The following is a 24,406-nucleotide window of genomic DNA, read 5'->3' as shown; positions in this document are numbered from 1 at the left end:
GTTAATGCACTGAACCAAAATTCCTCAATGTAACCATAATATTATTTTGAATAATAAATTATATTAAACACACTAGATAATGAAAAACTGAAATATTTTATTACACAGACTTAGCTGTAGTCATATACTTAACTTAGCTCTACAAACTGAAATATTTCTGAATTACTAAAATTACATTGATCATTAAATTCAAATCAACATTAATGTTAATTACATTGAAAATATAAGTATGAGGCCAGAGTAGTATTGCAGTGGTAGGACGTTTGCACACGACTGACTCAGGAAGGACCTCGGTTCCAGCCACAGTGTCCCATATAGTCCCCCAAACCAGGAGTAACCCCTGAGCATCACTGGGTGTTGCCCAAAAATGAAAGAAAAAGAAAAAGAAAAAAGGAAAGAAGTGAGACAAAGAAAGGAAAAAAGAAAGAAAGAAAGAATGAAAGAAAGAAAGAAAGAAAGAAAGAGAAAGAAAGAAAGAAAGAAAGAAAGAAAGAAAGAAAGAAAGAAAGAAAGAAAGAAAGAAAGAAAGAAAGAAAGAAAGAAAGAAAGAAAGAAAGAAAGAAAGAAAGAAAGAAAGAAAGAAAGAAAAGAAAGACAGAAAGAAAGAAAGAAAGAAAGAAAGAAAGAAAGAAAGAAAGAAAGAAAGAAAGAAAGAAAGAAAGAAGAAAGAAAGAAAGGAAAGAAGGAAGAAGGAAGGAAGGAAGGAAGGAAGGAAGAAGGAAGGAAGGAAGGAAGGAAGGAAGGAAGAGAAGGAAGAGAAGAAAGAAAGAAGGAAAGAAAGAAAGAAAGAAGGAAAGAAAGAAGAAAGAAAGAAAGAAAGAAAGAAAGAAAGAAAGAAAGAAAGAAAGAAAGAAAGAAAGAAAGAAAGAAAAGAAAGACAGACAGACAGACAGACAGACAGAAAGAAAGAAAGAAAGAAAGAAAGAAAGAAAGAAAGAAAAAAAGAAAGAGAAAGAAAGAAAGAGAAAGAAAGAAAGAGAAAGAAAGAAAGAAAGAAAGAAAGAAAGAAAGAAAGAAAGAAAGAAAGAAAGAAAGAAAGAAAGAAAGAAAGAAAGAAAGAAAGAAAGAAAGGAAGAAGGAAGGAAGGAAGGAAGGAAGGAGAAGGAAGGAAGGAAGGAAGGAAGGAAGGAAGGAAGAAAGAAGAAAGAAAGAAAGAAAGAAAGAAAGAAAGAAAGAAGAAAGAAAGAAAGAAAGAAAGAAAGAGAGAAGGAAGGAAAGAAAGAAAGAAAGAAAGAAAGAAGGAAAGAAAGAAAGAAAGAAAGAAAGAGAGAAGGAAGGAAAGAAAGAAGGAAAGAAAGAAAGAAAGAAAGAAAGAGAAAGAAAGAAAGAAAAGAAAGAAAGAAAGAAAGAAAGAAAGAAAGAAAGAAAGAAAGAAAGAAAGAAAGAAAGAAAGAAAAGGAGAAAATATAAGTATGCAGTTAGTGAATATTTTATTTTGATTTTTTATATCTCCTATCCAAATTTATTTTTCTACAGATATTCTTTGCATTCAGTGTTAAAATTTTTGTTTCTTTTTGTTCGGGGTTCAGACCCAGAAGTACTCAGGGTTTGCTCCTACTTCTGTGCTCAGGGATCAATTTTGGCAGGGCTTGAGGAAACATACGTGGTTCTGGCAATCAAATTCAGATCTAGTACATGCAAAGGAAGCATCCTACATTCTATATTATCGCTCCAGCCTAAAAGTATGTTCTCTTTCTGAGTTGGAAAGAGATAAAACAAAATATAATAAAAGATCTAAAGTGGCTATTCTAAACAAAACAATCTAAAAAATATATCACTGATGTCAATGATACTTTATGTTGATTAAAGTCTCATCTAAAATTATTAAATATATATGCCCATTAACAACAAAACTACAAAACATTGTAATAAAATCGATAGAGTTCAAGGAAAATAATAACCATGAGTAGTAGGTAGAATTATTAATGCCAGGCTTGAATTATGAGAACAATTAAACATAAAATAAAAAAAAGGAAATATTTTAAACATACTAACTACTGAGGCCAGAGCTATAGCACAGCAGTAGGGTGTTTGCTTGCACATAGGTGACTCAGGATGAACGTGGGTTCAATCCCAAGAGCCCCATATGGTACCCCAAGTCAGGAGCAATTTCTGAGTACAGAACCAGATTAACACCTAAGCGTCACCAGGTGTGGCCCAAACACCAAAAAAAAAAAAAAATTATAATAATACAAGCTACACAGACCTAGAAAAATATACTAACAAAGACAAATTATTTTCATGTAAATATAAATTTTCATGTTAAAATAAATAAATGAAGTCTGAGAATAATCACTTAACGATTTAAATGACTAAAATCGTATAAAAAGGATTTTCCAACAACTATAGAATAAAACTAGAAACGATGAACTGAATAAGTTTAACATTTACAAGTATATATAATAATAATATCATTCTCTTAATAATTGATAGAGCAAAATTATGACCAAAATTAGAAAATACTTCACAATGCAAATTAAGAACATTATATAAAACTTATGAACACAGATGATATCTAGAGTATATTTTTGTGACTGAAAATGCTAATTTGTCAAACATATGACAAATCTTTATCACGGCTAGCAATATAAAACAAAGTAAATTTAAATCAAACAAAAAGTAAAGAAAAAGTAATTGAGTGGAAATCAAAGAGACAGAAAAGAAAAATAGTAGAAATAAATCAACAACAATTATTTTTAAATCCTCTTTGAAGATCAACACAATGTACGTATCTAAAGAGAGAATCTCCAAGGGAAGAATTTAACTTACTAAAATAACTAAGAAAATCACAAGCGCACAGCCAATCTTGGTGTAAAGTTTATGGGGAAATGTATATGATCCATGCCTCAAATTAATTAAACTGATGAAAATTATCAATTCCTAGATCCAAAAGTAATGGGAAGTGAGAGTAGCTGTTCATATAGCATACATACAAATACATATGTCTTGCATGTATTCAACCTGGTTTAATCCCAAGTAAATATGGGGTTTAATATATATATACACTGGTTAAATCCCCAGTTTATATGGTCCCTTGAGCGTCACAAGGTAGAGCCTAAATACAATCAAGGTGGTCTTGGGGGTTCATGGTGGTCAACAGCCAAACTGAAAGACAAAGTTAGAAAGAGATCTTTGGCCTCCTGAGTACTGCTACGGAAGATCACCTTATTCAAAAAACCCAAAAAAATAAATATAAATGAACTTATAACAACATTGAGTTAGTAATTAAAAATCATCCCATAACCAAAACCTATGACCATAAATTACTGTCTTCTTTATTATTAATTGTTGAATTAAGTATTGTGGTTATAAAATTGTTTATTGTTGGATCAGTCATAATATGCAGAGCATCTTTTACCAGTGCACCCCTCCTACCACTGATGCCTCTCCTACTCACCCTCACCCTGCCTGTCTCTATAAGAGATAGTTTGCATCTCTCTCACTCTCCCCCTCTCTCATTTTCCCTTTTCTTTTTGACACTGTGGCTTGCATTTGGTTCTTTCAGCACCAAAACCTTGTCCAGAGTGATCAGTTCCAACTATCATTGTCATAGTAGACTCCTCTCTAGTCTAACTGCATTCACTATTCTTTGTGGCAAGCTTACTATCCTGGGCTGGACCTCCTGATCTCATGTCTCTTTTATCTCAGAATATTGTTATCATACTATTCTTTCTTTTCGCTTATATTCCACAAATGATAGAGATTATTCTATGCTAGGACGGTAAAACTTTATTGGTGAACTCTACCAAATATCTAAAAAAAAATAGATTTTTTCAAATAGAGCTAATGGGACATTTTTAAATAAATGTCTAGATGCAACCTTTAGGTCAGGAAAAAGACATCAAAGTAAATAATCAAAACAAAGCAAGAGTCGTAATGAATAAAAATGCCACAACTAACAAAGAAAAGTCCTGAACAAAAGTCCAGCATTAATACATAAAAGTAATTGGACCAGATGAAGTACAGATGGACTTTTAAAGAATATAATATCTGGATAATGGAGCAATCCAGCTCTATAAGAACCTGGAGGAAGAGAACCACTGGCTTTTTAAGTGTCAAGCATGACAGACTGAAGATAAGAATGTGCTTGTGCAAAATAAAATCGGAGGTTATTAGAATATAATGATGGAGGATTGAAATAGACCAGTGGGAGCGAGGTCTGAGAGCCAGGCAAGGATAGAATCCAATAAGGCTCAACAGATCTCAGTAACAGCCTGAGAAACTCAAGATAATGATGGGCATGTATGAGGACACTGGACAAAAAATTGCATTTAGAATGAGAACAACATGAATTCTAATTCTATGGGGCACAATCAAAATCGATTTGTGTATCTCCTCTGTGTCAGCATTTTTGTTATGTAAGTTGTTCTCATTGATCAGTTCTAAAGAGATAATGAAAAGAGAATTGTTTTTGTCTGATGGGTGAGCAACCTAGATATAAAGATGGCATCTATCTCAAAATGCCTGCTGTTAAATGATGACTAGGAAATCTGGAACTGTAGGAATTGCAACTTTCTTTTCCATGATAACTAGCTCTAGCTATATTCCAAGGAAAATATATGCATCCCAGCATTATGTTTCTTTACTATTCAACAATACTTCTTAGTTGGTTAATTAAACATAAGTTTATTTGGGCCACCAATCAATTCTTGTTTGTCATTCTCACTGGAGTTGGCAACAATTTTTAAAGACGTGATGTTTATTATTTATGTCTCTGGGATGCTAAAAATACCAACATCGTGACTTGACAAGGAAACCCCCAGCTCATGAGCTGTCATTCAAGGTCACCACCCTTGAAGGTATTTTAAGCATGTGCCTTATGTTCTGGGGACAAAATACTCTAATCTTATAGCCAACATCTGCTTGCATGACTCCAAGACTGTGGCAGGTTGAAACTGTCAGTTATTAAACAATTTGCTCTAAATAAGCAGAAAAGGTCTTGTTATATTGACATGCAGTTACAGAGCAGAGCTTTAAATCCCAGAAGCATAAAATGAAATGCCAGAGAGTCCAAGGATATGTCATTGTCCATGAAATTTCATCAACCATGGCCTGGGGAAACACCAGTTTTGCTACCAACGAGTATTAAATAGTACTGAAAAATAAAATATGTCTGTGCTTTTAAAATTCGCTGAGAATTTTGAGGCCAGAGTGGTGGTGCAAGGGGTAAGCCATCTGCCTGGCCAGAGCTAGCATAGGACAGACTGAGGTTCAATCCCCAGGCATCCCTATGGTCCCCCAAGCCAGAAGCGATTTCTGAGCACATAGTCAGGAGCGTCACCGGGTGTGACCCCAAACCTCCCCCCAAAATTTCCCTGAAAATTTTAAGAAAAACACACAATACATTTTGGGACATTATTTTGTAAAAAGAAAAAGTCTGTGGGGTCCCTGTTAGAAAAAAAGTGTAGAGATGTTGCAAAGAAGCTATCCACTCAGAGCAAAGAAAATGCGTCACATTTGAAATTTCTGTAAAGAACTGATAATAGGAAGGATTAGTTTTATCTCTGTCCTTAGATAGAAACCTGGGAAGTGAATAATTCTGAGAATTTGAGTTTCAGTAACGGAAAAGGTGCTATAGGTGTCATTGCTAGTGAACTGCAGACACTGACTTTTAGCCCTGGAACCTGTAGAAACATCTTCTACCCACTGAGGGAACACCTTTTCTGGGGAGTATAATCATCCCAATCATGCTGTTAGAATTGAGCATCATGTTTAATAAGATGCTTTTCTGAGATCATTATTTATAATTACTAACCTATTTTCTAAAAAAATAAAAAATAAAATTATCTACTCAAAGGGCCTTAAGTATATATCAACCTTTCATTGATTGTCTAAACATTACGATTCTATGTAGCTACTACTTTTTCCTACTTTATGCTCAATTCAACATCAGACAATACAGTGTTTTTCTACTAATATTATAAGTTTCCTGATCTCTGGCTGACGAGTCATGTAAGAGGACAAAGTGATTATATAAAAGATGTGGCTAAATAAATTAACAAGAGAAGGAGGACAGAGATAACGTAGGAAAAGATTCTTTGGAAGCTTTTGCCAAATTTAATGATTTAGTTATGTGTAGACCTATCTTTTTTTTTTTTCAATTTTTGGGATAAAATTGTTCAGCCTTTTACTTGACCTGGAGGAAAAGCCAATTTAGCATCATTCATCTTCTAGATAAGTTCACAGGTACTGGGTGTTGTGATTTATGGTAGTTTTCCAGGTAATATGGGACACATAAATATCTAGCATTCCCTTCAATTTCCAACATAGCTACTTCTGAGTTTAAAAGTAGACTTACATTGTGGATAGTATGCATGTTCTCCATAAACAAGGACATCCATATATTTCTTTTTATGGAACATACTGCAGATACTTTCTGTACATATCTACATACATTGCATAACACACTGATGTAAAGATCCCAGAGTGTTTTAGCTCAAGATTAGTAGTATGTATATATTTTCCTATTTTTTGTCTATGGGCTAATATATCTTGAAAAAGAGATAAATTAAATGAGCAACCCACATCTTGGTCTTGAAATAAAATCATTTTGTGCCACTGGAAAAGATTAAGAAAGCAGAAAGCAGAGCTTGTCTCTCTTCCCTTAATGTAAGTTGGTGTTCTGTTGTCATCCCTTGATGGCCTCAAACATCCCACTGACATCTGGTCAATCAACCTGCTTCAGTCCTACCGAAGTCCTAATGGAATATTGATTGGAATGTTAGCAATGCAGGTGTAGTTATAAAATCAGATGAAAAACATGAAGCTAAGATTTGTAACCTCCAATTAAATGTTAACATTTATTCAGAGCTCCTGAAATTCAAATCTCTGTATAACAGAGTATGAGTTCTAACTCTGTATAAGAAACAGGCAGCATATATTATATATGTGTATTATATATGTATATATACATGTAAATGTATAGATATGTGCACATATGCATGTATATATAGAAAAATTACTTAATCTTTACTTGAAAGTCTAAAGTTGTATCTTATATTCTTTTGATATAAAAAAATAAACCTAAGAAATATTAACTGTTCAAAGTACAAACATAATAAAAATTCTGGATATTTATATATTTATCTTTGAGGGTTTGGGTTTTGGGGTCACAACAGCTGGTTGTGCTTAGGGGTTACTCCTAGCTTCCGCATTCAGAAGAAGCTCCCTGTCAGCTCAGGGGACCATATGGGATGCCAGCAGTTGAACCGGAGCTGGTTCTGTTTTGGCCACTACACAAAGCCAATTGGTTATCACTGTGCTATTGCTTCGGCCCCACATTCTGTATATTTAATCTGTTGTTCTTTCTATTATTTCCAAAGTGATTAGTACAAAATAGTCTTGTTCTTGTTATGAATCTTTGTGACCTGTTAAAGTGTATTCTGATCATATGTTAAAGATGAATTTTCTTGCCCATAGATCAATAGATTATTCAATATCACAAATGATCCTCATATTTGTTTAACCCTCTAGATAATTCCCACCATTTGTTTTAATCTGATCTCACTTTTTGGTGTGATATCCTCACTAGACTCAACTAGGTGCTCATTTCTGCTTTTCTGACCAATTCATTTTTTCCCTTGATAGCTACAGGTAATGCTTCTGACAATCGTTTTATTGACTTAAAAATGAATCAACTGATAATGTGCCAATCTTTCCTTAACTTTCTTCCATACCTGAAGCCATTCCCTCTTGCACTTTAACTGGATATCAAATAGGCATCTCAAAGGAAAAAAAATTGCCCTGAACAAGACACTTGACAAGTGTTTCAGTTATTTAGTATCCTCTAATAAACCACTTCAAATGTTCAGTGCTTAAAATAATCACAGCATTTACTTTGCGCACAAATATTCAGTCTAGAAAAGGTTCTACGGGCGCAACTTGTCTCCATTCCAGTGCTATTAGTTAAGGGGGCTCAATGTGAACTGAAGTTTCCTGAGTGATTTGTGCTGTAGTTGGTAGTGACTGTAGCTGAGACATTAATTTGGTCTATCAGGCTGATTGCCTACAAGAGATCTTTCCATGAGCTCTGGGCATCCTGATAAATTAGGAATCTGTGTTCTGAGTGATAATATCAAGAAAATGAACAAAATTTAGGAGCATTCCCATTCCTTACATGTATTTAATGTAACATATTCAATTCGCTGAGAAAATCATAAATTTGTGCACAATCACAAAAAAGACCCTATAGTTTGAAATGAAAATAAGATAACACTCTAATAAGCAGGTAGGAACAGAAACACTGTATTTTGAGTGGCAGAACTCAATACACATTTTTCTAGTTATAGAAGAAAGATTGATATTTTCTTACATGCATAAATATTTATCATGAGAAACCTATGCACATACTCATATGTATAGTGATATGCACACAATTATGTATAATAATAAATTATTTATATATATATTGTCTACTCATTATCCATATATCCATGCTTTGGCACTGATATTGCCAATACAATGATTTTTCTTCAACATCACTATATTTTTACTTCCCTTTCCTTACAGATTTTTAATTTAGTTCTCAGTAAGAGAATCTATTTCTTTGTATCGCACATTTATTTACTTCATCAATTTTCCTTTCTTTGGAATTTCCAAACTCTGTTTGCAACCTCAAATGCTTTGCCTGCATGAATGTTTCAATAAGCCCAGTGTTTTTCACCTTAGCCAGCGGTGAAGACTTTTTTGTTTTGTTTTGATTTGGTTTGGTTTTGGTTTTGGGCCACACCCGGTGACTCTCAGGCGTTACTCCTGGCTATATGCTCAGAAACTGCCCCTGGCTTGCGGGACCATATGGGACACCTGGATTGAACCAAGGTTCATCCTGCGTCAGCCGCATGCAAGGCAAACACCTTACCACTGTGCTATCTCTCTAGCTCCAATGGTGATGACTTTTAATTAGATAACTCACCTCACTAATAATGTTAATAATGTTAATATCTACACTCTTCAACACGAATGTTCATTCAAGTAAACATTCTCATTGTCCTGCTTGCGTGTTGAAGCCTTAAACTGATCCACCATACTTATATGTCACCTCACTCAATTTGATTCATTTAACATAATCATCTCTCTTGTAAACACTCTCTTCAATATTGGTAGAGTTTTCCATCCCACATAAAGCTCCCCTTCCTGATGGCTGATTATACCACTTCATCCCTGAATAATCTCAGCATAAAATTGTTTAGCAATCTTGTGGAAGCATTGGGTTAGCTAGGGCTTTTAGGGAAAATATACCAAAATGCATCCAGAAATGAAAAACATTTCTCCTGGATGAAACCCAAGAATTAATCATGCAGAAGCAGGATTGCTCTGCAATCAGTCTTTATAGGAACAGGATGATAATATCAAGTATAAGTAACTATGAGTATCTATGGAAGTGACTCTGAGGAAGATGTAGTAAGGCTTCTCTCTGGATCAACACTTGGCTCTGGAGCAATGAAAGATTGCCCTTCAGATGACATTACTTTTCTTTGCCCTTATACAACAAGAATAGTGTGACTTAAATTATAACCCTAAGGCAAAACAGAGAACAGGTGTGTCTATATCTGTTATAGCAGATCACAAAAAGTCATGGAAAGGGTCTGTACACACCTCAGATAAGTGCTGAATACACAGAAGCACAGTTTCAAAACATTCTGAATCAGTCAATGCAGATTTCCTTAATAATTCCAAATTGACATTTACTGGTTCTCAAACATCATTTTCTGTCAACATCATCCTGAATATTCAGCTAAAATAGAAATCCTAATCACTCCCTACATCTGTAATTGAAACCTCTGAAAATGAGTTTCAGGAATTGGCATTTTTCACAAGTTGTTCAAAATTCATTAGAATAATTTTAAACTCCACCTTTTAAGAATTCATCCACTCAAATATTACTTTGAAGTTCTTTGTTATCCAGTATGTTATGTGGACTAATCATGCACTCAGTTCAGTCCATAACTCTAAGAGCTGTAACTATTGTTTTGCTGAGTTGCACACATCTTGTCCTTTTACTGTTAAATCTTATTTTACTGCAGGGCACACTTTAATAGGTCAAGATCCCTGTTTGTGTTATTGAAAAAATGTAGGTTGGATTGTAAAGAGCAATTGTGTCTTGCATTGCCATACAGTTGAGCCTCACATGATGGATATTCTGAGGTTATGCATGCTGTAGCATACCTTGGACATCAACATTAGTGCAGGAGGAAACTTTTGTGAATTTGACCTCCCTTGATAACATGAAACATTTCTCATTGAGACCATGTATAAGATAAATTATGGCAAAAGAACACTTTTTGTTTCTTATATTTTCTTAACTGACAATTTAATTGACTTACATTTACTTACATTTACTTTCTGATAGACAATCTGATTTTATTTTTTGACTTACTCCTGACTTGTAAAACTTGTCTTTTTCTTTTTAGTTTTTTATTTATTTGAAATATGCTTCATCATCTTTCTCTTCAATGCCATTTTAAAATGATTTGTTTATTACCTGGCCTACATACAAATCACACAGAATAGTAAAATAATTTTTGCACTCTTTCATACCACCAGAAAGTACAAGGAAATTTAGAATATATGGTTACATATATCTTTTGGCAATTTAGAATATTATTGCCTTTTTTGTTAACAAAATAGCATCTTTTACTTCAAAGTTATATGATTAAATAAAAATTCCAAATATGGTCGCTTAAAATACTTAGAATTTATTGTTATTGCAATTGTTGTTTACTAAGAACAGATCGTGTCTTCTTGCATCAATTTTAATTTAAGCAGTCTAAAGTAGGGATTCTCAATGGTTATAGCCAAATCTGTAGAAAGAACCATTTATACACATGACTACAGGGGATATTTTCATCAACTGAGCATATTGATCCCTGTGTACATAGTTTCCTCACAGGAGAGAGGAAGAGTTCTAACACAGATTCCCTAAAAGATATGGAGAAAAAATAACCACATTCCTTGAGGCAAGAGTTCAAAATTTAGTCATTTCAATTGTTAGTTGTCTGTTGTTTAGCTAAAAGGCCCAGATTCAAGTGAAATGGACATAGATTTCAAATCTTAATGGCCGGAATATCAAACAGTTTTAATTTTCTTTTGGTAATTCTATCACACCAAACACACTATAGTTAAGATTTGCATTAGTGAGAATAGCTTTTCTTATCATAAGATGAATCATCTTCAACAAATGTGTTAAGGAAGTGTTTGAGAGAAATGAGCATTTGGTTTCATTTGAGAAGTATGCAAACTAGAAAGGCAAAGGAGAAGACAGAGGATACATATGTGGATGTTTTATACAATTGGTATGTGTCAAGGTCCTGTGCCTAATAGAGAGCACCAATATTGTTAGAATTCTCTGGCAGTAGAGAGAAATAAAAATAATTTTTTATTTTAACTTGTTAGAAGTTTCAAAATATCATCATGGACATTGTTCCCTTTGCTTAACCTAGTCCACAAAGACATTTAACACATTTTTATCATTCACATTATAATATGGATACATTTTATGAATATTTTTGATAAAGCATTTGGCTAGTATACTGATGAGAATTATAGTCAATTTCCTCCAAAACTCATCTCATGGAATTTTTTATTAGTAAATCCATTCTTAATTCTACTTTAGAGCAGAAAACACAGAAAAATCAGATTCTGAAAATTAAAGTTCAATGTACAATATTGAGTAAGAATAAGAGTAAGAATAAATATATGGTAATGTATTTTTGCTATGTCAAACATTAAACCTGGTATAAAAGCAAATAGAGTGATACCACAAGAAATGAACATTACAGATTGATAACCCTAATGGAAATAGACACAAAGATCTTAAAGAAAATACTAACAAATTGAGTTCATTGACTTATTGAAAAGATTATACATTATAGAGCAACTGGGCTTCATATTGGGGTATACAAGAAATGTTTATATATATTTATATACAAATCAATCAAGATTATATATCAAATTAATAGTGATAAATATAACCATCTGGGGTCTGTAGAGATAGTATGGAGATAAGGCATTTGCCCTGCGTGCAAAAGGATCAGTGGTTTGAATCCCGGCATCCCATATGGTCCCCCCGAGCCTGCCAGGAGCAATTCCTGAGGGTGGAGCCAGGAGTAATCCCTGAGCGCTGCCAAGTATGACCCCAAAACCAAAATAATAATAATAATAATATATAATAATAATAATAATAATTTTAATTGCTGTAAGAAAGCATTTGGAAAGACCTAGAACTGTTCATGACAAAAACTACTCAACAAAATGGAAATTTTAAGGAACTTTCCTTAAGCATTATAGTCATCAGGGAAAACAAAAAGCCTTCCCTCTAGATCAGACAAAGACAAGGCTTACCCATTCTAACCACAGTTCCCAAAACATAATACAGACAAGGCATGTTATCTGCAGCATTAATTTACAATAGCAAAAATCAAGAAACAGCATAAGTGCTCAAGATCTTGCCAATGGATACTGAAACTATGGTTTCTCTATACAATAGAATACTATACTGCCTTTGGAAAAAATAAAACTTATTTTGTTGATACATGGATGATCATGGAGCATATTATGAGTCAGTAGGACAGAGAGTGATATAAGGAAACATATCAGGATAATAATATCCAAAAGCAATAGGAATGAAGGCCAGGAGGACAGATCCTTTTTAGAAAGCTTGCCAAACCTTGAAAAGGGAGTTAGGTCAAAGAAGGGACCACTATAATAATGATAGCAGGAAGTGACTATTTTGGATAAGAAGTGAGTAGTGAAAGGAGTTAAATATATGATATTCTATGAGTAAAAGTATTACAAACCACAAGGAGTAAAAGGAGAAAAGGAAAGAAAAGTGCCTGTCATTGAGGCAGGCTGGTGATTTGGAGGGCAACTGGGGGACATTGGTAGAGTGAAGCAAACATTGGTGAAGTGGATGAAAGTTGGAACTCTGTACAACAGAAGCTCAATCATGAGCAACTATAATTTTATATCTCATGGTGATTTGCTGTATAAATTAAAAAAATTGAAAAGCTGTGATAACTTGATTTGGATAGGAATGTAAGAGCTTGTATTATTCATTGAATTAATCTTGAGATTAATAGAAGAGCTATTATCTGGCTAATTGTTTAGCAAATTGTTTAGTTATTGTGAGTATGAACATTGTTACTTAACAATCAAATTTCTTTTTAAAGTTCTATTTAATGGCATCTTCTAGACAAAAGATAACATTAAGAATTTATTTAATTCTCTTGAGTGGTTAATAAATTATAATGTGAGAATGTTCTAAATGTCATTGTCAAAGTAAAACACACTAGAGTATTTATATAATTGCAATTATTATCAATCAAGTCATAATAAAAGGTAAGTTCATAACAATGGCTTAGAAACACTCATATTCTAAAAGATGTAAAGAGTAAACAATACAATTTTCTTAATAGCACTGGTCTTTTCCCTTATTCAGTAAAAGGCAGTAGACATACATTACCATAATTGGTCTAACAACATTATAATCATATGTGATATTGATGGAGGTGATAAAAAAGCTGCTGTGAAAAAGTTTACACAGGGCTTAAAAAATGCTTATTAGACTCATGTGCTAATAGAATATTAAAGCTTAATAAATGTCAACCCAGCAGCTCCATTTCTGAAACTCTTTCCAAAAGAAATAACCCAAATATGGAAAGGTCTTTATGTTTAAAAAAAAAACATTTAAGATCTTTGAAACTTAAGTGACTAAACAGAATTGGAATGGTTAAGCAAATGATAGTATGTGTGTACTCTAAAATAAAATACTGGATTTAAATTAAATCTAAGTAGACGGTGTCATAAATTATGCTATAAAATTTTCCTTATTAAGGCAAACAGCAGGATAACTGCTGTATATAGAGCATAATTATAATTGTATTAAATTTGAATAGAAAACATTAATCTAAATAAATGTTACCACTATTGAATCAAATCAAAGGAAGAATGACCCTCTCTAGAATCTTTGTTACAAATTTGATTTTATGTCTAATTTTTTAACAAATTTTAAATTACAGTTGTATGAGAAAGTCACTTAAAAACATTGCAGACATACTTTTTAATTAAAACAAATTTGCATTGCCGTTCTGTGAGCAAACAGAAAATTCCCGCCTTTCTGATAAGTTATGCAGGGAGAGGAGAAATGTTGGACAAGCTCATGTTCAAAAAATCAAAACCAAGAGGAAAAATAAATTGTCCATGATTCTTGGTTTAGGAGATCTTAGCAGCTCTGTTAGGTGTTACTTTTCTTTATGTTCTATCATCTGCCAAGATACAAAAGGGTGCTCTTACATGGTTTAGTTTCTACGAAATACGATGAATTTGTTCAGATCTCTCCCTTAGCTATCACTGTGTTAATAAATTGGAGCAAATCTGACGTTAGGGAGATTATACATGGGTAAGGATGTGAAGTCTTAAATGAACCGGGCTCAAATTCCATCCCCATTCCAAAGATCTACCTGCAAGAGAGCCCCTTCATAGATACCCAAAATCATAAGGTTTCTAATCATCACGATGTCCTTATAACCTAAAAATGAATTAGTGATATGGTCATCTGAGACTCACAAGGAGTGGTATGCAAAGCTTCTGAATATTTTTTGAGTATAATTCTATAGCTGCTCTCCCACCCTCCAAGGAACAAGTATTCTGTGTTCTCAGTATGCTTAGACATTTTGTTAAACTACATTTCCTTAGATATTTTGTTCATTTCTCATTAGTTTATCATAAAGAAAGTGTGAGACTAAAAAGAGAGATTAGGCAGAGTCATAATTTCAGTGATAAACAAAGTATAGAAGTGTTATTTACTTAAGAATATGTATTTCACTTTAGTACAAGTTTTATTTAAGTTTTTTAATTTTATTCTAATTATGTAACAATGATGCAAAGAAAGAGGACAAGGTAAAGTTACAGTGAAAGGGCAATCACCCAAAAACAGAGGTCTCAGAAGAAATCCCCCTGCTGACACCTTAATTTTGATCCTACAGTCAAAGAACATTAAGAGAAATAAAACCGAAACCCATGTACAATTACTTTCTCCCTCAATTCCCCCAGATTGTAGTACATTATAACATTTCTTAGTGGTACACCAAACAATCTAAAGCCATAAAATTTATGTAACTCCTTAAACTTGAAGGGCATAGTAGTTTTTCTACATTTCCATGCATCTGCATATTAGTTTTAAGTTAACCTCAAAACTTTTAAGTGGGTTTTTTTTTAAGGTGTTTTAGTCAGAAGGAGCACAGTAAAAAACGGTGTTTAGAGTGACAATTATCGTTTGACATCTAGGGGTCTCAAACTCATTATACCTGCGGGCCACAGGAGACAAAGTCGGGGTGATCCTAGAGAGCAAAGTCAGTAGTAAGCCTTGAACATTTGGGGTGTGTTGACCCAAAACAACTAAAACAAAACATAAAAAGATTCCTCTACTGCAGGGGCCCTCAAAAATGTTGTACGGAGGGCCATATGCGGCCCACGGGCCTCGAGTTTGAGACCCCTGGTAGAGCCCACCAAAATATGGGGGACATGGGAAGGAAAAGCCTTGGCCTAAATACAAGGGAGAACCTACCCCTGAAGTTTCCTGGCAAGACCAACTCTAGGCTCCAGGCAAACTAGGTTGTCCAATCCAGGTCATTGTCTGTAGTGCCAATACACTTTTATTGTTTCACACAGTTTTCTGTAGTTGGTATCAATTTTCTGTATTGAAGATTCTAGAATCTGTATATCCTACATTGAAAGATCAGAAATGGTTGCGGAGCGTCCTGTAATTTTCACTCACAATTAAAGGCAATGCAGAAAGCCCTGTTCAGTAAGCAGGTCATTGTTGTTTATTAATCTTCTCAGTGTTAAGAGAAGAATCTTTGAGTAGAATCGATGTCAGAGCAGCAGTAGTGGTCTTCCCTGGTAGAGGAATGCTTCCAGGTGATGTTATAGACAACTTTGGATATTTTATAGCTGGCTTCCTGGTTCCGGGGTGAATGGAAAATGCCCATTCTTCTGAGGCCTGTGCCAGGTTAATTATGTCAATGTTCAAGGTGTAAGGTCCCATTGCACTACAAGATTTGTGTGTTCCTATCTCTATTAGATAAGAACTTATTTGTATGTATAATATTTTTTATTTTAATGTGCCTATGCAAACAAGGAATAATGCCACATGATGTTATCAGCACACATGGGGACCACAAGAACAAGTCCAACAATCCCCGTGACTTGGTTCAAACATAAGCATTAAACTGAGGGACTCTTTCACCAAAATTTCTTATTGAACAGTTCACAAAGAGAAGAAAGGATAAAAAGTGGGTAAAATAAACAATCTGGCATAAGACTGTGGACAAAATTATTACCATTTAAGGGGATATTCAATAATAGTTATAGCGGTTGAGGAAACATATCTACAAAATTCAAAGGAGATATGCATGTCCCTTTTATGTCATTAGAGATAGTCAGAGGAGGGTGCCGAATCCTGGACACCCCTGTGGTCTGTGATTTAGCCTTCGGAAGTCTGCAAAATGATTCCCCACAGTTCCATTGTAGGGAAATGCATTTGAGTGGGAACTAATCAGAAACCTAGTATGATAGCAACGTCAGTTACACAATGAAGGAAGGAAGAGACCAAGAGGCCACTGAGAGTAAACAAGTAGGAAAAGAGTACTGGTCTCTTCCTAGCCTGAGAGTCCATACTCTCATTTTTCTTTTCAATATATAAGGTTTTTAAATGGAGACCAATGAGGAAAAAATAATTACCAGTGAATGTCCCAACATACACCAGTGCTGCATGGGCCCATCCTCCTCCCCATGTGCCCCCCTTTAGAGGAGGGAAAGATAAAAGGGAAAGCAAGAGGACCACTATAGAGTCCAACTGAGCCAGCACCCAGGGAAGGCCTGGAGTCCAAGGGAGAAATAGGGGAAGGGCTGGGGGCCTGCCAGGCCTCCCAGCAATCCCCAAGCTAAGGAGAAGGCCTCCGGCATGGGGTGTCCCCTAACCCCATACCTGGGAAGATCAGAGAGAACCGGAAACCAGATTATCTGCCCCTAGGAAAAGTTTTTAAATGATATTCCTGCTATTCCCTTCTTTATTGTTTTGTTGCTGAGTTTTTATTTTTTTTTTGTTTGTTTTTGTTTTAGGCCACACCAGAGGGTGCTGAGCAATTACTTCTGGTGGTACTCAGGGTCCTATATGGAATGCTGGGCATAGAATGAAGTGGGCCACATGCAAAGTAAGGCAACTGTCTTACATGCAGAATGGTTACTCTGGCCCTGCTATTGCCTTTATTCCAAGACTTCTACTTAATTTAGGGAGGCATTGGAGATATCTGCCAATGGGGGCATACCTCACTATACTCTACAATACATACTTCACCATACTTCACTGGCCCAGCACAGAAGAATGTCACTTCTTTTTTTTTGGAGGGGGAGTTTGAGTTTTGGGTCACACCTGGCAGCACTCAGGGGTTACTCCTGGCTCTACATTCAGAGAGTGCTCCTGGCAGGCTCAGGGGACAATATGGGATGCCGGGATTCGATCAACTGACCTTCTGCATGCAAGGTAAATGCCTTACCTCCATGCTATCTCTCTGGCCCCAGAATGTCACTTCTTAGGAGCTATAGTGATGCTACTACAGTGAATTAGTCCTCATTGGCTGATTACAAAATAAACGTATTAAGAGGAAGAGATTATAACAACGTTTTTTGGTTTTGTGTTGTTTTCTTTTATTTTAGAACCATACATGGCAATGCTTAGGACTTACTCTTAATTTTGTGCTCAGGGATCAGTGTTGAAAATTCAACCAAGGTCTGCTGCCTGCAAGAAAAGCACCTACCCTATCTGCTATCTCTTCAGATAAAATAAATCTTTTGTTCACAGTTGTGCCATTCAAATGCATACATGGAAAATTAACAATTAGCTTCTTATATAAGCAATATTTTATTCTATGTGAGAGTGCCAAATCCATAAACCTATTTTAATACATTTTATAATTTTAAAATATATTTTGGTTTGGGGGCCACACCTGGTGATGCTCTGGGGTTATTCTTGGCTATGTGCTCAGAAATTGCTTTTGGCTTAGGGGACTATCTGGGATGCTGGGTATCGAACCCAGGTCCATCCTGAGTCAGCTGTGTGCAAGGCAAATGTGCAACTGCTGTGCTATTACTTAGGCCCCATTGTTTTTAACTTTATCTTTGTTCAAAAGAACTGATTATTTTGTATGTGTGTTTGTCTGTCCTTGTGTGTGCTTATGTACTCTTTTTCCTTTTGATAAGATATATTTCAATCTCTGGTTTTTCTGAAAATGGTTAAAGAAATTTTGTTTATGGACACTGTTGATAATTATATCCCTTCATGTTACCTTGGTGATTTAAAACAATATGAATTCTCTGATTTTCATGACAAGCAAATTACCTGTTTAAAGTGTAGAATGCCCAAAGAAAATTAATCACGGAGTTTTAGGTGAATTTTAGTTGCCATGTGTTTTTGTTGAAGAGCAACACATAATTTTTGATATCTTGCTGACTATTTCCGCTGCACCCAACACATCATACTGAAGCAGACAGAGTAGGGTCAGAGCCTTTTAAAGCCTTTAGAACCTCTTGGTTCAGTGAATTGGATGGTAGGTGACTCAAAGAATCCTTCCTAGTCTCAAGTGCTTCTGAAAAGATTATGCAGAAAGACGACAAATATTGAGGTCCTATAGACAGATCTAGAGCATCTATCTACTTCCTTGTAGGTAAGAAATGCCTTTTCCATTGCTTAGTATCTAGACAGTTTTCTCAAACTAACCCCATCCCCAAGGCTGTTGCTAGAATTGTGAGTGATTGCCAAAGGGGGAGAGCTTCTAGCTGTAGAAGGTCTTAGACACCTTAAAAGGGTCTTTGTGGCAAAGAGCTGTAGTCTTCCAGACCTCCAGTTTTGCTCTGAACCAGTAGTAATTCAGCATCAGAAAAATTTTCCAGCCTCTTGACTTGAGACTTTGTCTCAGAGGCCCAAATAAGTTTGGACTAGATAAGGCTGCAGAGAGTGTATATCAAGTCTCCTTGCATCCCGCATGCCCCCCCATCACTCTGCCTCCATCAGGGTTTTGAGGATGTTTTCAATTTAGGAAAAAGAAGATGGAAGGCATTACTTTCCCCAACTTTAAGTTTTACTACAAAGGAGTAGTCAATCAAACAGCGTGGTATTGGAATAAAGACAGACCCTTAAATCAAAGGGATAGACTTAACTATTCAGAAAATGCCACCCAGACAGAAAACCAATTAATATTTGATAAAAGGTTAAGCAATGCAAAATAGAGCAAGGAAAGCCTCTTCAACAAGTGGTGCTGGGACAACTGGTTTGTCATATGCAAAAAAAATGAGCTCTGATCTTTATCTAACATAATGTACAAAGGTCAAATCCAAATGAATTAAAGACCTCGATTTTAGACCCAGAAGTATAAAGTATATAGAATAAGATGTAGGTAAAACACTCCATGACGTTGAGACTAAAAGCATCTTCAAGGAGGAAACAGCACTTTCCAAGCAAGTAGAAGTAGAGATAAGTTCAATTCTTTGCAAGTGGCTATCCAATTGTGCCAACACCACTTGTTGAAGAGGCTTTCCCTGCTCCATTTAGGATTTCCTGCTCCTTTATCAAAAATTAGGTGGTTGTATGTCTGGGGAACATTTTCTGAGTATTCAAGCCTATTCCACTGATCTGAGGACCTGTCCTTATTCCAATACCATGCTATTTTGATAACTGTTGCTTTGTAGTACAGTTTAAAGTTGGGGAAGGTAATTCCTCCCATATTCTTTTTTCCAATGATTGCTTTAGCTAATCGAGGGTGTTTATTGTTCCAAATGAATTTCAAAAGTGTCTGATCCACTTCTTTGAAGAATGTCATGGGTATCTTTAGAGGGATAGCATTAAATCTGTATAATGCCTTGGGGAGTATTGCCATTTTGATTATGTTAATCCTGCCAATCCACGAGCAGGGTACGCATTTCCATTTCCACGTGTCCTCTCTTATTTCTTGGAGCAGAGTTTTATAGTTCTCTCTGTATAGGTCCTTCACATTTTTAGTCAAGTTGATTCCAAGATATTTGAGTTTGTGTGGCACTATTGTGAATGGGGTTGTTTTCTTAATGTCCATTTCTTCCTTATTACTGTTGGTGTATAGAAAGGCCATTGATTTTTGTGTGTTAATTTTGTAGCCTGCCACCTTGCTATATGAGTCTATTGTTTCTAGAAGCTTTTTGGTAGAGTCTTTAGGGTTTTCTAAGTAGAGTATCATGTCATCTGCAAACAGTGAGTGCTTGACTTCTTCCTTTCTTATCTGGATTGCCTTGATATCCTTTTCTTGCCTAATCGCTATAGCAAGTACTTCCAGTGCTTAGACCCCCAGCTAACATCATGTACGAAGGTAAAATCCAAATGGATTAAAGACCTCAATATCAGCCCCCGAACCATAAGATATATAGAACAGCACATAGGCAAAACACTCCAGGACATTACAGGCATTTTCACTGCACTCTCCAAGCAAGTGAAAGCAGAGATTAACAGATGGGAATATATTAAGCTGAGAAGCTTCTGCACCTCAAAGGAAATAGTGCCCAAGATACAAGAGCCACCCACTGAGTGGGAGAAACTATTCACCCAATACCCATCAGATAAGGGGCTAATCTCCAAAATATACAAGGCACTGACAGAACTTTACAAGAAAAAAACATCTAACCCCATCAAAAAATGGGGAGAAGAAATGAACAGACACTTTGACAAAGAAGAAATACACACGGCCAAAAGACACATGAAAAAATGTTCCACATCAGTAATCATCAGGGAGATGCAAATCAAAACAACGATGAGATACCACCTCACACCCCAGAGAATGGCACACATCACAAAGAATGAGAACTAACAGTGCTGGCGGGGATGTTAAGAGAAAGGAACTCTTATCCACTGCTGGTGGGAATGCCGTCTAGTTCAACCTTTATGGAAAGCGATATGGAGATTCCTCCAAAAACTGGAAATCGAGCTCCCATACAATCCAGCTATACCACTCCTAGGAATATACCCTAGGAACACAAAAATACAATACAAAAACCCCTTCCTTACACCTATATTCATTGCAGCACTATTTACCATAGCAAGACTCTGGAAACAACCAAGATGCCCTTCAACAGACGAATGGCTAAGGAAAGTGTGGTACATATACACAATGGAATATTATGCAGCTGTCAGGAGAGATGAAGTCATGAAATTTTCCTATACATGGATGTACACGGAATCTATTATGCTGAGTGAAATAAGTCAGAGAGAGAGAGAAAAACACAGAATGGTCTCACTCATCTATGGGTTTTAAGAAAAATGAAAGACACCCTTGTAATAATAATTTTCAGACACAAAAGAGAAAAGAGCTGGAAGTTCCAGCTCATCTCAGGAAGCTCACCACAAAGAGTGATGAGTTTAGTTAGGGAAATAACTACATTTTGAACTGTCCTAATAACGAGAATGTATGAGGAAAATGGAGAGCCTGTCTAGAGTACAGGCGGGGGTCGGGTGGGGCGAAGGGAGACTTGGGACATTGGTGATGGGAATGTTGCACTGGTGATGGGTGGTGTTCTTTACATGACTGAAACCCAAACACAATCATGTATGTAATTAAGGTGTTTAAATAAATTTAAAAAAAAGAAGTAGAGATAAACAGATGGGAATATAATAAACTGAGAAGCTTCTGCACCTCAAAGGAAATAGTGACAAGATTATAAAGACCACCCACAAAATGGGTAAAACTATTCACCCAATACTCATCATATATGGGCTAATTTCTAAAATATATAATGGAGGATTTTTAAGAGATACAGTTAGACACATCTCAGTCTGGAAAAGGACATTAGAAGTAGTAATGGGTAAGGAGAAAGAACTTCTCTGCATTAGTGACTACTTGCCTCAGAATGGCTTAAGATTTTGTGAACTGGGCCTGAGCGATGGTGCAAGTGGTAAGACTTGTTCACACTAGTCTAGGAAGGACGTTGGTTCTATCCCCTGGTGTCCCATATGGTCCCCCAAGTCAGGAGAGATTTCTGAGCCCATAGTCAGTAGTAACCCCCGAGTATCACTGAGTGTGGTCCAAAAACAAAACCAAGAACAAAAAAGATTTAGTAAGCTGGAGGTCAACTCTTTTCCTTTCAAATAATGGATTAACTGTTTATTTACATCACAGAAATCATATATCAAACTGGTGCAGAGGGAGATAACTTGGAGGACCCAGTCAAGTGGATGTTACTTGTAGCCTTAAAAAAAGAACCCTGTATCACTCTGTCTTTTGCATTAAAGGGAAATTTTACTGGCCATCAAATTTACTAGCATATTGTACTACTCTTCGACCACTTAAATCATGAGAAAGAGGCATTTTTTGTTTAAATATCATAACTTTTGTTCTATAAGATACACATAGGTTTTAGACGCTCTTCTCCCCTACACTCGGGCTTCAGCTCTAGGCAGTATTTGCTCCATAAGAAGAACTTTTGAGGGTGGAGGATTGTGTCTTATGGTATGAAAAATATGGTAATTTAGCCTATGGTATTGAAAGAGGAAGCATAATTTTCTTTTTGTTAGCTGCTGTGAGCAGTCTCATCTTACACTTTTAAATATGCCTGTAATTTTCAAGGATCAGAGATTTCTGCTTCTGAGTTTAGGTTTACTATGAAACAATATAATGGCAATGCCTAAGGCATATGAAAAACCCAGAGGACTAAGTCCAGCTAGACCCCATGTAGGAAAGGTGTACCAGTGGGTAACACTCTTCTTAATTGAATATAAATGCAAATATCATTTTTTTTGTGGGTCACACCCGGCAGTGCTCAGGGGTTATTCCTGGCTCCAGACTCAGAAATTGCTCCTGGCAGGCACGGGGGACCATATGGGGCGCCGGGATTCGAACCGATGACCTCCTGCATGAAAGGCAAACGCCTTACCTCCATGCTATCTCTCCGGCCCAGCAAATATCATTTTAAGGCTCACAAAAAAGTCTCAGTTTTCCTATAAAAACCCTTACAAAAAATAAAAAGCCATGTTTGCTTAGTCCTGTGCTAAATTCAAAACCACACCAGAAATTCCTTCTCTTTTCTTCTCTACTTTCTAATAAACTTCTCCACCTTCTAACTCTGAGTCTCAGTGTAGGTATCACTCAGTGTTTTCACGCTTGAAATAAAATAAAAATAAAATTAAAATAAGCTTCTGTACCTCAAAGGAAATTGTGGCTAGGATACATAATCCACCCACAGAATGGGAGAAACTATTAATCCAATACCCATCAGACAAGGGGCTAATATATAAGATATACAAAGTACGGGCAGACTTAACAAGAAAAACAAACAAACAAACAAACAAAAAACATCTAACCCCAACAAAAAATAGGAGAAGAAATGAACGGACAATTTCTCACAGAAGAAATATAAATGGCCAGAAGTCACATGAATAAAATGTTCCACGTGACTAATTACAGGGACATTTAAGTCAAAAATACTATAAGGTACCGTCTCATGCCACAGAGACTGGCACACATCATGAAGAACAAGAACAATCAGTGCTGGCAGGAATGTAGGGAGAAAGAACCTCTTATCCACTGCTGGTGGGAATGCTGTCTAGTTCAGCCTTCATGGAAAACAATATGGAGATTCCTCTAAAAACTAGAAATTGAGATCCAATATAATCCAGCTATACCACTCCTAGGGATATACTCTAGGAACACAAAAGCTCTATCCAAAAATTCGTTCCCCACACCTATATTTATTGCAGTGTTATTTACAATAGCCAGACTCTAGAAACAACCAAAATGCCCTTCAACATATGACTGGCTAAAGAAACTGTGGTACATATACACAATGGAATATTATGCATCCATCAGAAGAAATGAAGTCATAAAATTTTCTTATACATGGATAGACATGGAAACCATTATGATGAGTAAAATAAATCAGAGGGAGAGAGACATAAGTCACATATCTATGGGTTTTAAGAAAAATAAAAGACATTACTGTAATAATTCCTAGAGACAATAGGCATGAGGGCCAGAAGGATCTGCTCATGATATGAAGCTCACCACAAAAAGTGGTGAGTGGAGTTAGAGAAATAACTGCACTAACAACTAGCATGGTAATGTTAATGAGTGAGAGAATTAGAAAGCCTGCCCTGTCTACAGGCAGGAGGTTTGGGGAGGAGGGAGATGGGGGCATTGGTTGTGGGAATGTTGCACTGGTGAGGCATGTTCTTTATATAACTGAATCAATCAAGGTTTGTAATCACGGTGTCTAAATAAAGATATTATTAAAAAATACTGAAAAACCTGGAAAGTAAGGACCAACAAAGAGACCAGGTGTCTCTACTCTGTAGGAATTTTTTTTGTTATAGTAGCCAGATCAGACTAAGTTAAGGTAC

The sequence above is a fragment of the Suncus etruscus genome, chromosome 16 (assembly GCF_024139225.1).
Source record: "Suncus etruscus isolate mSunEtr1 chromosome 16, mSunEtr1.pri.cur, whole genome shotgun sequence".
NCBI lineage: Eukaryota > Metazoa > Chordata > Mammalia > Eulipotyphla > Soricidae > Suncus > Suncus etruscus.
This window is presented reverse-complemented; position numbering follows the sequence as displayed.